The following is a 17,870-nucleotide window of genomic DNA, read 5'->3' on the forward strand; positions in this document are numbered from 1 at the left end:
AGATTTTCCTACTCTTTGAGCTAAATTGGCTTTGCATCAGAAAATTCTATGGTGATTCTAATTGTGTTGATTCATACCTCCTAGAGGAAGGTTTTCATGAGGTGCTTATGCATTACTGTCTTGAAAGATGAACCCATTGCAAAAATGATGACTATAGGCTGGAAAATAGATGTAGAGGATACTGTCCTAATACTGTACTGTTCCACATTGGTACATGATTGATTTATGTATTTGTTCTTGTGTCAGAAATTTACAAATACACAAGCTTGACAGTCAAATCAGGAAATAGATAAATTAGGCAGGGAAAACACAACATTTATGGTGGAGTTGTATCTTGATATTACACATGCCCAGAACTTCACAACCTTCATGGCACTCAGAATGGCATTAATATCATCATCCATGCAGGATGGCGGCTACAGAAGGCACTAATGCATGTAGCTTGTAGTTGACTCTTGCACACATTTTCAGTACATGTCATCAATCTTAAAGTCCCATTTCTTCATATTATCCTTGCATCTTCACACTCCAGATCATAATATGTTTAGCAGTTTTAATGCCAACTAGCTTTAACTGTGTCCATGGGGTAGTTGCTCAATTGCTGTCATCTGTCAGCAGAGCTGAGGTAATCTCTGCTTCCGTAGTTTGAACCTCACCTTCTTATGAATCTCAGTAAGCTCCTTACATGGCCATAGGAACAGCTTCATAGGCATCAGCTGTTGAGGAAGAGAGATATGTCCATACACTGTCTCACCAGCCACTGCTTTGTGTACAAATGGTGGCACTGTTCCAGCTAGGTAATCACCCTAAATATTTCACTGAGCACTGTCTGTCTCTCTGGGATGCAGTGATCTGTACCAGACTGGAGAGGAATTTTCCACAGCAGAAAAATACAGTGTCATTGCAGATGATATGGGTGGCAAGTGGGAAAATCTAGTGGCATGAGCAACTTTGATAATGGTCAAACTGATTTGGCCCAATGCATCTGAACAAGCATCTTAGAAATGGTTGAGCTGGTTGACTGTGGCAACTGGCTACAACTATCTGTGAAAAATGGTGAAGTATGGTGAAATGATGAGTAGGTGCAAGATGTAGGATGTCTCACCTCATCACAGAATGTTGAGATTGGAAGCTTGCCTCCTCTGTAAATCAGGATGGGCAGTGATCTGTGCCAGATCTAAGGTATTGTACAGTGCTGTGCAGCACAAGTGTTTCAGAGCACACTGTTCAGTGCACATTGTTGAAAATGTGTCTCCACAGTAGACAACTCCCATGAGTTCCTGTATACACCCAATGAGATTGTCAGTTATGATTGCAGTGATCACAGGATCATCAAGATTAGACTGTTAATCAAAGGAAATGAGTCACCTGGTTGAATGAATCACATGTCTTGTTACACTAACTGCAGGGTCATGTTTGAATACACTGTCATCCAGGTGTACAGCTGCTTGAAACTTGCACTGCACCACCAATGCAGGTCATTGAGAGAATGTTTATACTGTGGGGGACATTCACCTGGGCTTCCATGGGATTTATGGTAGTTACTGAAGGCACTATGACAGCTGTGGACTACATGAGCATTAGTGCAGACAACATACATCACTTCATGCTTGATTTATTCCTGTCAGTGATGTCATCTTCCAGCAGGTTATCTGTGCATATTACACAGCCAGAATCTTGCTACAAATGTTTGAGTAGTATTGTAGTGAACTCATGTTGATGTCTTGTTCACCAAATTCTCCTGATGTGAACCTAATGGAACATACCTGGGACTCTATTTGGCACCAACTCCACACCCACAAATGGCTGGCACATGATTTACAGGAACTGCATAATCTGTGCAAAGATATCTGAAACCAAAAACCTCTACAAATCTATCAAAGACTTGTTCAATCTATGCCACACAGAATTAGTACTGTGTTGCATTCCAAAGGTGGGCCAACACACAATTAAGTTGGTGGTCAGATGCATTGGTTCCTCAGCGTGTAAAAGTTCTGTCAAGCATTATTACTGGATATTCTGGGGCACAAAAATGCTTTAATCAGGCTCCTGACCATCTTATATGTACCGCATGATGAGTTTCTGTGTTCCATACATGAAATGCACAGACTTGTCTCTTAGAAGAGTTTAATTTTTTCTGCCTCTGTTTACAGTACCCTGATGGATTTCTAAGAGCAGTTGTCAGATTTCTCTTCATACTGTCAAAGATTTTGTTCTGTACAGAAAATGCTATGTCAGCTTGTATGTGGAACCAGACCAAAATCTGAGTGACTCTTTCCTCCTGATAAATCCATAGGATTGCATGCCTGAGAATGCTTTGGAACCTGGCCACCTCAACATGCTTCTATGACTATCATCAGCCATTAAAGCCTACATTTATCAATGTCACTGACCCAGGTATTCTATTGTCTACCTTCTTCATGCTTCACAATACTTAGGGATTTGTAATTTTGTTCTTCATGGGTGCTTAGATGGCTCTCTGTATGTAATAATTTTTTATAGTCAAAAGAGTATTGAGAGATAGGTTTTAGTTAAAAAAAACCACAAAGTGTGCAAGTAATGAAGGTGGTGCAAAATTATTTTCAGCAGTTAATACCACAATAATTTATCGCATTTAACACAAGCACTTAGAGACAATAACTTTTAATGAAATTTTAGGAAGGACCAAGAACTTTTCTCTTTTAAGGGGCTCCGGAAAGGCTCAAAATCATGAAAAGTTCAATTTTTACTTTTTTGCGTTTTCTGAATCTGCAGACTATTACCTTTTAATAGATATATAATTTATTCAATTCCAAAGACTACAACTATTTTTAAATTTTTTTTGAAATGTGTTCTACATGGGCGTGACCCACTGTGGCGCTGTTAAACTGCTGTCAATTGGTGTTATTATTAACGTCCGTGTTCATCAGGTACATTTTAGTGATGTGAGATAAAGTATGTGTTGTGGCTAACCTGTGATGGTTCAATATATATCGCTGGTGTGATTGTCGATTGTTTCATGTTTATTTACTCTGTCGTTATCTCGAAAATATTCGTAATTAATTCTGTTTCTTGAGTCTCTGTTTTGTTGAAGTATAATAATGAGTAAAAGTAAAGTTATTAGAAATCCTCTGAAGGCTTTTAAGAAAAGGAGAAATGTTGGAAAGCCAAAGGTATGTGTTATTACTGTAAACAATAAAGACAATGAAAATCCCCAACATAGCTTGTGTCCCAAAGAAGAAGACAGTTGGTGTAAATATAACAAAGGATTGCTAACTGGTGAAGTGTACACTCATAAGCATAGTCTGTCTCATGCAATAATGGAGGTGATAAAACCTATTTTCAGAGACTTAGCAGCACCTGAACTGTTGAAAAAGTGTATTCACGGAAAAACTTAAAACCCCAATGAAAGTGTAAATAGTGTTATATGGTCGAGAATCCCCAAGACTGTATTTGTTGGAATAGAAACACTTCACTTTGGTGTGTATGATGCTGTTGCGACTTTCAGTGATGGCAACATTGTAAGGTGCAAGGTATTTAGAAATATGGGAATGAAGATAGGTTCTAACATGGTACGAGCGATGCTTGCTTTAGACAAGGAACGCCTTCGGGCTGCAGACAGGGCTGTAAAGAGTCTAGAAATACAAGAAAGAGTAAACAGGAGGAGGAACAAGAGGAAGCTGGAGGAGGAGTTTGCAGAGGATGAAGATAATCCATAACCTGGAATGCACTAAAAAGTTAATCCAATCTTTGTCGCTCAATTCCCAAAACTTTTATTTTCTCATACTAATTACATGTTTTCTAAGGATCTTCCAAACATATTTGTTTCAAACTTTCAGTAAATGTTACACAGTACCTTCTGCATAATTTAACACAGCCTTTTTCCAAAAAACTGTATATTTTTGAATATATAAATAAAAAATTGCAAAAAAATGTTGTGAATTTTCATTACAATTGAAAAAAAATCATCTTTAATAACTAACCTAAAATTTTGTAAAGTCCCTGTGTTAAGTTGTAGCCCATATTCCAATAAATAATCTGTAAAAAGTTCAACTTCCCACCTCAAATACTTTGTGAGGAAAGATGTAATTTATAAGCGTTATTTTAACATTGCAAGTATAGGGCGTTCCGGAGCCCCTTAAAAGTTTTTTGTCATACCTCTGAAACATATTTTATCATTGGGTGACTTATCAGTGATATTTGTAAAGCTTAATCAACCACTATTCCCAAGACAAAGACAACTCTTAGGGCAGTAATGACCAATGTAGATATTATTTTGTTGACTTTCCCTATACCCAATGTATTTAGGCAGGCAGGAGAGCTTGTTAGGGTGTAAAAATGTGTAGTAAAACATTCCAGTGATGAATGAAGGTAATGATGAAGCCATGTCTATGGGTGCAATGCAGTGTGGTACAATTCTACACATGCAAAAAAAGTGGACACTGCCCTGAATGAAACCTGCAGGCTGATCACAGGCTGTCTGAAGCCAACACCAATACATAAGCTGTATAAACTTGCAGGTATAGCCCCAATAGATGTGAGATAGCTGCCAGCAATGAGAGGCAAAAGCTCTGCAATAACCCAGCCCACCCCTTGCACAAATATCAGCCACCACCACCTCGACTGAAGTCCAGAAAGAACTTTCTACTGTCTTCTGTTCCAATTGACAGAGATCAAAGTATATCCAGGGTTGAACTGTGGAAAAAAAGACATCCTATCAATCCACAGCAAGACGTAATTGAAGAAACTCTGCCACCTGGTCACCAAGAAGGATGGTGCACATGGAAGTCCTTGAACAGACTGCGCTCCGGCGTTGCAAGAAAGAAGGACGACTTGAAGAAATGGGGCATCGCACTAGGCGGAGACATATTGTGTGAGTGTGGAGATGGACAAACTACAAGCCATCTCCTGAAGTGTTGTCTCTGCCCATATTCTTGTACAGGACTGGAACTGGCCTTGGCTTATAGCAATGCAGTCAATGTTGCCAAATACTGGACACAACCAGTGTAAATGTGTTTATTATGTAAAAATTGATTTCTTACTTCTGTGCTTATTATGTAAATATTGATTTCTTACTATTGTGTGTATTATGTAAATATTGATTTCTTACTCTTTTTTTCCTATGTGTTCATTTTATTATGTTTATATGTCTCTGAATTACTCATGTATACAAATATGTATATTTTTAAATCAGCACAGTTTGTGTCCTGGTACTTCTGACATGAATAAAATAAAAAAAATAAAATTCAGATGTATGTATTTAAACTCTTACTCAAAAGGGAATCAGACATGATTCAGTTAAAACACATGGTTTTACCAATTTACATACTCTTCGTAAGAATATTCTCTTAAGCTATAATCCTACTAATCTCTTCCAGCAGGAGTTTTTCTTTAATGGGCACATGTTTAAATGAGTGAGGGGATGACACTGACTTATATTTGGGGGAGATGGTGGTTCAAATTCCCATCCAGATTAAGGTTTCCCATAATTTCCCTAAATCACTTGATGTGAATGCAGGAACGGTTCCTTTGAAGAGCATGGCTGGTTTCCTTCCCCAGCCTCCTCCAATATGAGTTAGTGCTCTGTGTCTAATGATGTTAAATACTAATTTTCCTTTTCATGGATATGTGTAAATGAGTCATATAAATGTTAATCAGGATCGACTCCACTGCTACTTCATAAGAAATTAAAACTTTATTGACAAGTTAAAGAAGTGATCTGTGAAGTGGTACACTCCTAAATTATTGTGTCTATGCATGTTTGCAAGGAGTTTGAGCCACTGAGTATTTTATCAAACATGTAAAATATACAGGGCAAACAAATGTGATTAGCATATGTTAAGAAGGGGCTACAAAAGTTGACATGTAGTTATTGGACTATGAAAACTGGAGCATATAGACTTCATCTGGGTATGTTGTGAGGAGATTTAACAGATCTACAGAAAAGTGCAAAGGCTATTCAACAAAGTGAGTAGTTCATGGAGTGTTTTTGGAAGATTACATAAATATTTCCTGTGAAATGCTATGTGGTGTTCATGATAGGTTTGTATTATAAACATCCAGACATTTTGTGTGTTTATTCAGGACCTCAGGGGAGAGCCCTTTGAAATATGTGTCATCCTTTTTGTTTGTAGGCCTCCTTTTCTCCACAGTCACAGTTATACAAGTAACATAACCTTGTTGCTTTTACAGGCTACATTGCTGATGGACACAAAATTCACATTCCCAGTAATATTTCCTTTTAAACCATCAAAAATCAAGCTTGAATATATAGAAGTACCAGAGGAGCTGGATTTACCTATGCTGAAGAAAGTTTAAAATTGAGAGAGTAGTGTTCATCACGAAGACAGAAATGTACCTTACTAAGAGGTTTGCATTGATTACCTTCTGAGTGCATGGTTTCTGCTGTAAAGAACATTGAAACTGTAATGGCTTACTAAATTTCACATTAAACACTGATTAAAAACCCACAAATTTCACCTTGTTTATTGTTTTATTCTAACATGCACTTCGTTCTTAGTATTTTGTTCTAATGTGAACTTGGGTGAAAATGACAGGTTGCTTAAAGTATTACTTGTAGAAATTTCTTTGCTATAATAAAAGTTTTAATGCTCTATGGTGCAGAGATTCCTGAAAGTTATGAGTGTAGAATGTAAAAGTCATCCATCATGTGTTTGTTCTGAATAACTAATGCTACTGCTTTGTTTATGGCCCTAATTCACTGTCAACAACAGATATTTGAAGATGTAAAAACACATGTCATTGTGCAACATTCATCTATTTACTTGTAAAACAACTGTCATTTGCCTCCAGTATCTGTGAAAACAAAACTTTTTCCCACAAGTCTAACGATGGGTATATATTATGTGGAGTAGTGTCTTAATCCCCTCTACTGTTCCATAATGATGTAACATTTAAATGTCCTTTAACTAATAGATTATTTTTCCTTCTCATTACAATTTCTTTCAGGAAAGCTGGGCTCAGCAGTCACAGCAATAAGAAGTTATTTTCTGACAGATGAGTAACCATAAAAAATTGAAACAGTTAAAATACAAAAATTTTTCTTGTAAGCATATTGAATGTTTCTTCATCTTCTCACTTTCCACCACATCATTGGCATTCTGTTTATCTGACATTATTCTTCTTCTCCATCATCTTCTTCATCTTCATCTGTTGCTCATTAACTCTTAAATAAATATTGTTTCATTCTACTATTTTAGGGTGATTTTTTAAATAGCTGGCAGGATTTCCTCAGTGTTGGTCAATCAGGCATTCAATGTAATCTATTCCAGGGTTCTTAAATGTAAATTTGTATCTATAGTATCCAGAGAGGGCTGCTTTTTAATTTCCTTTTTGTTTTAGTGAAAAGACGTTTTCAGTCACTTTTCAGCACCAGATTTCTTCTTTGTAATTGTAAATGTGGTTCATCCATAAAGGAACAATAGGTATCTGGAGGGTACTATAAGAAGAACATTGTGTATCCTGGCCAATACTGCCACATACATGAATATTAGGTCTGCTATGTGCCACATCTTCAATGGCACGATTTTTCTCAATATCACTTTAAATACTGGTCAGTGACTGCATAACAGGCCTGCAGTGGAGCATTGTGGTCATTATTTAGCTGAATGTTTTTATTTAGACTATGTTAGTTCATGTATGTACACATACATTTCATGATTATAGGTAAGTATGGAGTTGCACCCTGAAGGAAATACTTTAAAAGGTATTACTAAATTAGTTTTTCTGTTTAATATGGGTTCCAATCAACACAGTTTCAATTTTTTTAACATCAACTCAAACTTTTCATGATATCCATGTTAACCACACAAAAGAAATTATTGTGGGAATACTAAATAAATTCTCTTTATTTTTTCTGTGTTTGTGTAAATGGTCTTCATAAAAAAATAATATAATGTTTTAAACTGTTAGGACTATACCTGAAAATGCATTTTTTTGTCATGTGTTACAGAAATACTGGAAGTTATTACTTGGAATATACTGTTTAATAAATGAGAAGTGGTTTCTCAAAAGCTGATAAATGCTCCATTGTTCAAAATTTAGATTTTTGTTGTTACAAATCAAGCTTGTTGCCACACATGATCTGCTGAAATGGTTTTGTTAAAAGCAAATATTTGTTGTTTTTATAGGATGTTGAAAACTACAGGTTTTTGCAAAACTCAATATTTTCTCTCAGCCAGTTGAAACAAAAGTTGACAAATGGAAACTGTGCTTTGCTTCTGAAAGACCTGAAGGGAGAATAACAATGAAGGATGACATTACCAATGTTAATGTGAAAGAGTTTTCTGCAACAAAAAAATATATATATTTAAATATGTCTGCTTGTGTCTGTATATGTGTGGATGGATATGTCTGTGTGTGCGAGTGTATACCCGTCCTTTTTTCCCCCTAAGGTAAGTCTTTCCGCTCCCGGGATTGGAATGACTCCTTACCCTCTCCCTTAAAACCCACATCCTTTCGTCTTTCCCTCTCCTTCCCTCTTTCCTCATGAGGCAACAGTTTGTTGCGAAAGCTTGAATTTTGTGTGTATGTTTGTGTTTGTTTTTGTGTCTATCGACCTGCCAGCGCTTTCGTTTGGTAAGTCACATCATCTTTGTTTTATATATATATATATATATATATATATATATATATATATATATATATATATATATATATATATATATATATATATATACTACAGCTTGGTTCTGCTGCAACATTTTAAGCATCATCAGAAATGTGCAAAGAGAGATTCTCAAAAGGAACAAGATCTAGAGAAAAAGAATCAGTTAATAACAAACCACAAGTTCACAAACTTTGTGCAAAAATTATCTATATAATAATGAAGGAGGAAAATCCAAATGTGGTTAAAGCATATTTTGATTTATGCTAAAGCACCAAAGAAACTGGTATAGGCATGTGTATTGAAATACAGAGATATGTAAACAGGCAGAATATGGCGCTGCAGTCAGCAATGCCTATATAAGAAAACAAGTGTCTGGTGCATTTTTTAAATTGGTTACTGCTGCTACAACTGCAGGTTATCAAGATTTAAGTGAGTTTGAATGTGATGTTATAGCCAGCACATGAGCAATGGAACACAGCATCTCTGTGTCACTGTAGCCAGAAAAATATCCTGCAAGAAGGCAATCAACAACGGCTGAAGAGGATCGTTCAATGTGACAGAAGTGCAACCCTTCCACAAATTGCTGCAGATTTGAATGCTGGGCCATCCACAACTGTCAGCGCATGAACCATTCAATGAAACAGCATCGACATGGGCTTTCGGAGTTGAAGGCCCACTTATGTACCCTTGATGACTGCACGACACTAAGCTTTGTGCACTGCATGGACCCATCAACACTGACATTGAACTGTTGATGACTGGAAACATGTTGCTTGGTCGGACGAGTCTCATTTCAAATTGTATCAAGTGGATGAACATGTATGGGTATGGAGACAACCTCATGAATCCATGGATCCTGCATGTCAGCAGGGAACTGTTCAAGCCAGTGGAGAATCTAATGGTGTGGGGCATGTGCAGTTGGGAGTGGTATGGGACCCATGATACATCTAGATATGACTCTGACAGGTGACACGTACATTTGCATTCTGTCCGATCACCTTCTTCCATTCATGTCCTTTGTGCATTCAAACGGACTTAGAAAATTCCAGTAGGACAATGTGACACCCCACACATCCATAACTGTTACAGAGTGGCTCCAGGAACACTATTCTGAGTTCAAACACTTCCGCTGGCCACGAAACTCCAGAGAAATTAACATTATGAAGCATATCTGGGATGCCTTGCAACAAGCTGTTCAGAAGAGATATCCATCCCCTTGTACTCATGGCTTTATCGACAGCCCTGCAGAATGTATGGTGTCAGTTCCCTCCAGTACAACTTCAGACATTAATTGAGTCCATTCTGTCATGTTGCAGAACTTCTGCAATCTCACAGGAGCCATACACGATGTTAGGCAGTTGTACCAGAGTCTTTGGCTCTTCAGCGTATAAGAGAATCAGCTAACTCCAAAGCTCTATGTACGTGGTGTATTCCATTCAAGACAGTATTGGCTATGCAATTTGTGCAATATAATTCACTCCACAGCACAGAAAAAAGAAAAGATTGCTTTTTATACTTGGCTTGAAACAAAAGAACCAGAAGAATGCAAGAAGTAGCCTGTGCTCTACTGGATTTTCTCAGAAACCTTGAGGCATCCCAGCCAGAAAATAGTCCAAACAAAATTCATTTTTTTCTGACTCCTGTATCTTTCAATGAAAAAATACAATAATATGTGCACACTAATGTCCTGAATGGAATAAAGCATAAAATTTAATCGCTGGTATATTATTTCCCTATTCATGGTCATAGCTAAAATCCTGACAAAGTTTTTGGTATAAAAGGTAAATACTATCTTGTAAAATGAAGAAACCACACAACAGCTGCTGAGTCATCAATGTTTTGTTGCATACATGACCATTTTTGTAATAGTCAGTATTCTACTATTACATAATTTTCCTGTTAGCATTCCCGGTCAGACGGGAGAAGGAGAATGGTATTTTTTGAATTTATGGTCTCCCTTTTATTCTTTTGACAAAGAATTTTTGTGCCATGGCAACTCTTGGGTAAGGATGACCTCAGATAGTTGAGTGATTTTATTTTTTACTCCAGATGATGCAACTTTAACTGTTCTAAAATCTGTCATATATGCAATAAAAGACTGTTGATTCAGTAACTGTGGTGTGGTTTCATCAATTTTAGAAAATAGACTTGTACAGTTCATGCTGCCCCACAAGAAGAACTATTTGTAGATAAAGGCTAGGAGAAAAAGGAAGATATTGTTTCAGTGACTGTATGCTTTAAAGTGCTGGAACAACATGGCATCATCAAGATACTAAATGAAGATTGGGAACCAAAGGATCTCAGGTCCAGTGCATTAAAAGTCCTATGATATGAGATGCCTTTCAAAATAATTGCTAAGTAAGTGATTGCTTCTGAAAATCTAAGAAGAAGGTATTGTTGTCAGTATCGGAGACTTATAATGCAAGTCTTGTAGAGGATGAGGTATGAGCTATGGAAATCGAGAAACTGCATCCAAGAAGCAAGGAAATCAGCCATCTTTGGCAAGAAGAACATGATCAAAAAGGAAAATAATAAGTCTTAAAACTTATGAGGCATTTTAATGTAGCAGAAGAGTTTTATAAAGGCATTCCTTTGCTGAAAGAAGATGATTTCGATTTTAGTATTGTGATAACTAGCATTTTGTGTTATGTTTCAATAGTGTTTGCTCCTATTTTGCACTTGTGTTTATCAAACATCTGGAAGAGTATGATACTACAGTGTGCATTGTGCTACACTATTGTATTTCTATGAAAAATGAGCAGTAAAATAGCTTTCTTTGTAATTAATGTAAAAGATAAAAAAAATGGAAAAATCAATTTGAATGTATGTATTAACAAAGCTATTAACTTCAGTCTTTGCATTTATTGACTTTTGAAGAAAACTTGTCCTTCTGTCGTGAAACAAGCCATGTAAATTTTAGAAAAGTTGAACACAGTCAGAATCATGCCTACAAAAGCTGTGCAATTGTTAAATTATCTTGTTTATGTAATTAGCATATCAGTATGATATTTAAAAAAGTGTTTTCTCAAAATTTTATTTTTTTGCATTTATTGAATGTTGAAAAATGGTCCTCAAATGTATCCACAAAATAAATGCCCCACTGGAACTAAACACACACATCAAAAAAAGTTTTGCATCACCTCAGTTCCTAGAGTTCTGGAACCTGCACAGAAAATTGGAATGCAGAGATCAACGTAAACACCATTTCTGCCATTTTTATTGACCATGAAAATCACACATTGCATGTTGTACCACCATACAGCGAGACCTTCAGAGGTGGTGGTCCAGATTGCTGTACACACTGGTACCTCTAATATCCAGTAGCACATTCTCTTGCATTGATGGATGCCTGTATTCACTGTGTGATAGTACAATAGTCAGCGCATCTGCCTCATGAGCAGGAGGTCCAGGTTCTAAACCCGGTTGGGCACAAATTTTCATCCGCTGCCGTTGCTGCATTTCAAAGCCCTTTGACAGTGTGGACGTTTGTCTTCGATATTTAAGATTCAATTGTTTTTTGAGGCAATACAAGTGATTTGTGAACATTTGTCTTGTTATCAGTGTAATGGGACTTCAACGGCCTCCATTCCTTAGTCATTGCTTTGTGATGGAGCTAACCCATGTCATATACAATGCAAATCAGATTGTAGCGCATATTTAGTAAAATAATGTATGGTCAGTATACAATTATTTACAAACAGTAGAAGCAGGATTGCAGAGAGCTGATCACTTAACCAAGTGCAATATAGAGTACCTGTGAGTGATTTCAGCTGCATAGCTGACAGTAATATTTGTCAAGCAATGCACTGCAGAATTAATGTAATATCCACACGATGATCTCTGTATCATTAGCAGCTCGTCAATGGAGTACTATGTTCGATGAATCAGATTACTCAAGCTGATGCCAAATAAAGAAAAGCGATGGCATCACCACACTATCTTCATTTAGGTACTCAGCGCTAGATTATGTGCGCCACCATTAACATTACTGTAAGCAGTTTGACAGCATAACACCACCACGTCCACTGATAACCTGTACCATTATCATCACACAGATGGTACTCGCAGTGATTATAAGCTGCTGATGTTTATCAAGAATAGCGGCAAGCGCCTCATGAATGTGAAGTTCCATTTGCATTACGCTTAGGACAGAGAGAATCCTAAATAACAATAAGAGGTTACCCAGCAAAGGGAAGAGTCCATGTATTGTCTTGAGTTCTTAAAGTTTGATATTAATGTAGTTAACGATGGTTTCACACTAACGGGCTCTTTTGGGTATCAGAATCCTCAAATGGGAATTATCAAAGTGTAATTGCTGGAACACTTAACTACCTTAATAACGCCTCATTTTGGTCTGAAGTGCACTCACAATCGTGTTGCCTGCAGCATGATTGCTGTAAAGTCTTTAGCAGCAGGCAGTCATAGCTGAATACAGATATGTGCAATGCTCTAGGGGAACGTGTCTTTGTAGCATTTTTTTCCATACCGTAATTAGCACAATAACATAAGGCTTATTCTGCTGAAGAACTTGATTCCCACAAGTCCTTAAATAAGAAGCTGCAAGGAGTAGTAATGCATGAAAGGAAACAGACTGCTGTACAAAAGAATGGAGAGCTCCCTGCTTTTTGTGTTTCCGAAGGGGCCTATGATAAGAATCTGGTGTCATACTATACTTCAGAACCCTAAACTGTTATTTTTCACTTCCTACTAAAACAAAATCTACACTACTGGCCATTACAATTGCTACACCAAGAAGAAATGCAGATGATAAATGGGTATTCATTGGACAAATATATTATACTAGAACTGGCATGTGATTACATTTTCAGGCAATTGGCGTGCATAGATCCTGAGAAATCAGTACCCAGAACAACCACCTCTGGCCGTAATAAAGGCCTTGATACGCCTGGGCATTGAGTCAAACAGAACTTCGATGGCGTGTACAGGTACAGCGACCCATGAAGCTTCAACACAATACCACAATTCATCAAGAGTAGTGACTGGCGTATTGTGATGAGCCAGTTGCTCCGCCACCATTGACCAGACATTTTCAGTTGGTGAGAGATCTGGAGAATGTGCTGGCCAGGGCAGCAGTTGAACATTTTCTGTATCCAGAAAGGCCCGTACAGGAGTTGCAACATGCGGTCGTGCATTATCCTGCTGAAATGTAGGGTTTCTCAGGGATCGAATGAAGGGTAGAGCCATGAGTCATAATACATCTGAAATGTAACGTCCACTGTTCGAAGTGCCGTCAATGTGAACAAGAGGTGACCGAGACGAGTAACCAATGGCACCCCATACCATCACACTGGGTGATACGCCAGTATGGCGGTGACGAATACACGCTTCCAATGTGCGTTCACCACAATGTCACCAAACACGGATGCGACCATCATGATGCTGTAAACAGAATCTGGATTCAACCCAGAAAATGACGTTTCCCATTCGTGCACCCAGGTTCGTTGTTGAGTACACCATCGCAGGCGCTCCTGTCTGTGATGCAGCGTAAAGGGTAACCACAGCCATGGTCTCCGAGCTGATAGTCCATGCTGCTGCAAACGTCATCGAACTGTTCGTGCAGATGGTTGTTGTCTTGCAATTGTCCCCATGTGTTGACTCAGGGATCGAGATGTGGCTGCACGATCCGTTACAGCCATGTGGATAAGATGCCTTTCATCTCGACTGCTAGTGATACGAGGCCGTTGGGATCCAGCACGGCGTTCCGAATTAGCCTCGTGAACCCACCGATTCCATATTCTGCTAACAGTCATTGGATCTCAACCAACGCGAGCAGCAATATCGCAATACGATAAACCGCAATCGCGATAGGCTACAATCCGACCTTTATCAAAGTCGGAAACGTGATGGTACGCATTTCTCTTCTCCTCCTTACAGGAGGCATCACAACAACGTTTCACCAGGCAACGCCGGTCAACTGCTTTTTGTGTGTGAGAAATCGGTTGGAAACCTTCCTCATGTCAGCACGTTGTAGGTGTCGCCACCGGCGCCAACCTTGTGTGAATGCTCTGAAAAGCTAATCTTTTGCATATCACAGCATCTTCTTCCTGTCGGTTAAATTTCGCATCTATAGCACGTCATCTTCGTGGTGTAGCTATTTTAATGGCCAGTCGTGTATGATATGAGAAGAGGAAATGACTTACATGCTCCTCAGAAACTTTGGTTTTTTGTGTTTATTTTCTCACTTCATACTGAAACAAGGGCGTTGATATTCTTCTTCTTCTGCTTTCGCTTGTGCCTTTGTCCCGCAGTTGTAGCAAGGTCGGCTTTGTTACAATCGGATTTGGCATGGTTAATTTGAAGGGTTGGGAATCAGTGTACCACAGCTGTCTGCGTCTAGTGTAAATCATGAAATAGTGTGAACGTGTTTCAAATGCCTACAAGCCATGTAACTGAGGCGGGACGTGGGGACCAGCCTCGTATTCACCTAGTGGGACGTGAAAAACCGCTTAAAAACCACGTCCAGGCTGGCTGGCACACCGGCCCTCGTCGTTAGTCCGCCGGGAAGGTTCGATTTGGGGCCGGCGCACCTACTCGATTCCAGGAAGTAGCGCGTTAGCGCTCTCGACTAACCTAGGGGTTGAAACGAGAGCGTTGATATAAGAGAAGGAAATGAAGTATACACTTCCAAGACAATATTTCCTTGTGTACTGCCACTGCATGCCTGAAAGCTCCGCAGGTAACTTTCGTGTATTGGATAAATTTGGACATTACCTCGCATTACTTTGTGAGAAGGTTCCTATTTTCTTGGGATTCAAATAGGGTGGACATTGCATCACTGGTTAATATTCTGATGACTAATGACACGAAACCCGTTCCAATTGCTCCATGGCACCAGTGAGTAGAGTCTCACGTTGGTTACTATAAGAACATACAGACAGTGATGTCTGCTCACTACAGTCAGAGCCAAGCTGATATCTTTCTGTTTATGGCGAAGCCTCTGCTGCAGTGTCCACGCTCAGCCAACATAAAAAAATCGCTGCGGCATCGGGCACTGCGAATCGCTGCACCTGTCGAGAGCCGCGACGAGCGCACTGTCTCTGCTAACGATATTACCGATTTATTATATTACTTACTTAACGTAATATGCAGGGCATGGGTTGGGTAAAAATTGAGTTTGTAGTACAAGCCTTTGCATTAAAATACTTTACAGTTATATTTGATGCAATGTTTATTGTTGCTTGTCTCTCTGATGTTAATAGTATTGATTCAGATTGTGAACACACACTGTGGCGCGCGCCCCCGGACTCCAACCGCGTGCTGATGTCGACGCCGTAGAGTTACTACTGCCACAGCTCTCGCGGCAGAGTAAAGACACGATGCGATATAACGTCAGTCCCCGTAGATTAACGGGAGGAAAAAACCTGAAAAACTTCCGAAAAGGCGTTCCTCGCGTAGTCGTTGTATCTCAATTACAAGTCCGCAGCGTTTCCATTTATGCGAACTCGTATAATTGATGCTTTTTATTATTAATATTGTATTGTTAATTGCCCGGATTTGCAGTAGTTATTAATTCTTCTCTCGTTCGCATAGCACACACCACTGATTGCGAGGAAATATTTTAGTTAACAGTTTTTTCTTACGCTGTTGTCTCGTTGCTATGGAATTGTTGTGCTGGTATGCAGCGAGATCCAGAGATACTCTTTGATTCAGTCTTTGTAACATTGCGTCGTAATACGAAAATATTTTAAAGTTCACTTCTCAACTAATGACGTGAATATTTGCACTTCAATGAAATAGTCTTTCATGAGTAGTCGCTGATTTAGTCATTTATCAAACTATTTAATGATGTAGTCCACACCGGGTATTTAACTGGTAACCAACAGTTTATTGTTATTTTGTCACTAAATACTTATAACTCCGGCACCACACGCACACTGAATAGTTTAGTTAAGTCAGTCCGACTGAGTTATAGTTTCTTGACAATTACCACAACTCAAGTCAAGTCCAATGTTCACTAATTCCGTTATTAGATTTCAATTAACCCGTAGTACACGGTTAAATGAGTCTATCTGTTCCTGCCTTAGTTCATAAAATCAATTTCTTAAGCCGTGTATCCCGTCACGCAACAAAGACTTCTAAACCTGAAAACAATCTCGTCACGATTCGCTATCTCAATAATTCAGATCAGAACTGCTCTCGTACGTCTGCACTGGATGAGTTCTAGCAAGCGACTTCTTCTGTGGAAGAGCATTGTAGGCGCATTGAATTTCTTCGTTGCGCTTACAACTCTCTTCCACATAAAAGTTATCTCTGATGACATTACTTTGGACTTAACTTTTGAGATATTAATTTCACATTTGTCACATGGATATTTGTCCATTGCTAAACTACGATGTTCTTTCTTTCTCTTTCGCTAACAAATATGCTCAGCAGTGTACAATGTAGTTGTTGACAAAACTCTTTCGTGTTAGCTCATCGGCAAAGATGTCGTAACTGCCAAGATAATTTTCCCTACTTCATGTTCTTTCTTAACTGACTCTAAGGTGGTCGTTGGGGCGTTACAACACACACACACACACACACACACACACACACACACACACACACACACACAAAGTCATTGATTCCAGTGAAAGTGACGACTGCTGTCTGTTGAACAACACATGCACCAATCAAGTACGCAGATACACTGCAACCCAAAGATGTCTCAGTTGTTGGCAACAAATTCTAGCTGTGATGGACACACCCTTGGGGAAGAACTCGTACTGCAAATCACACTTTTGGAGCTATCAGCTGGAAAATATTTATATCCAGACTACTCTTTGCTCCAGTTTACGTCTTTTGGTAAAGCACAAATGATTCGAATGGCTCTAAGCACAATGGGACTTAACATCTGAGGTCATCAGTCCCCTAGACTTAGAACTACTTAAACCTAACTAATCTAAGGACATCACACACATCTATGCCTGAGGCAGGATACGAACCTGCGACCGTAGCAGCCGCGTGGTTCCGGACTGAAGCGCCTAGAACCGCTCGACCACAGCGGCCGGCCTGGTAGAGCTCAGCCTTTTATTTCTTCTTAGAAAGTTAACGATAAAGGCATCATGACTCGTCACCAGTGACAGTATTGCATAGGAAGGCTCAATGAGCGTCCTGATGACGTTGATTTTTGTTGTTTAGAATTAGAGCATCAAATACTCCTACACCGGATGTCTGAGCCTTGCCTGTTGAATGCAAATGTCGCATGATGCTTAAATGGTAATCCATCTCTTACATCAGTAGTCGAGACTTCCTTAATGGG

This window comes from Schistocerca nitens, chromosome 3 (assembly GCF_023898315.1).
Source record: "Schistocerca nitens isolate TAMUIC-IGC-003100 chromosome 3, iqSchNite1.1, whole genome shotgun sequence".
In the NCBI taxonomy this organism is placed as follows: domain Eukaryota; kingdom Metazoa; phylum Arthropoda; class Insecta; order Orthoptera; family Acrididae; genus Schistocerca; species Schistocerca nitens.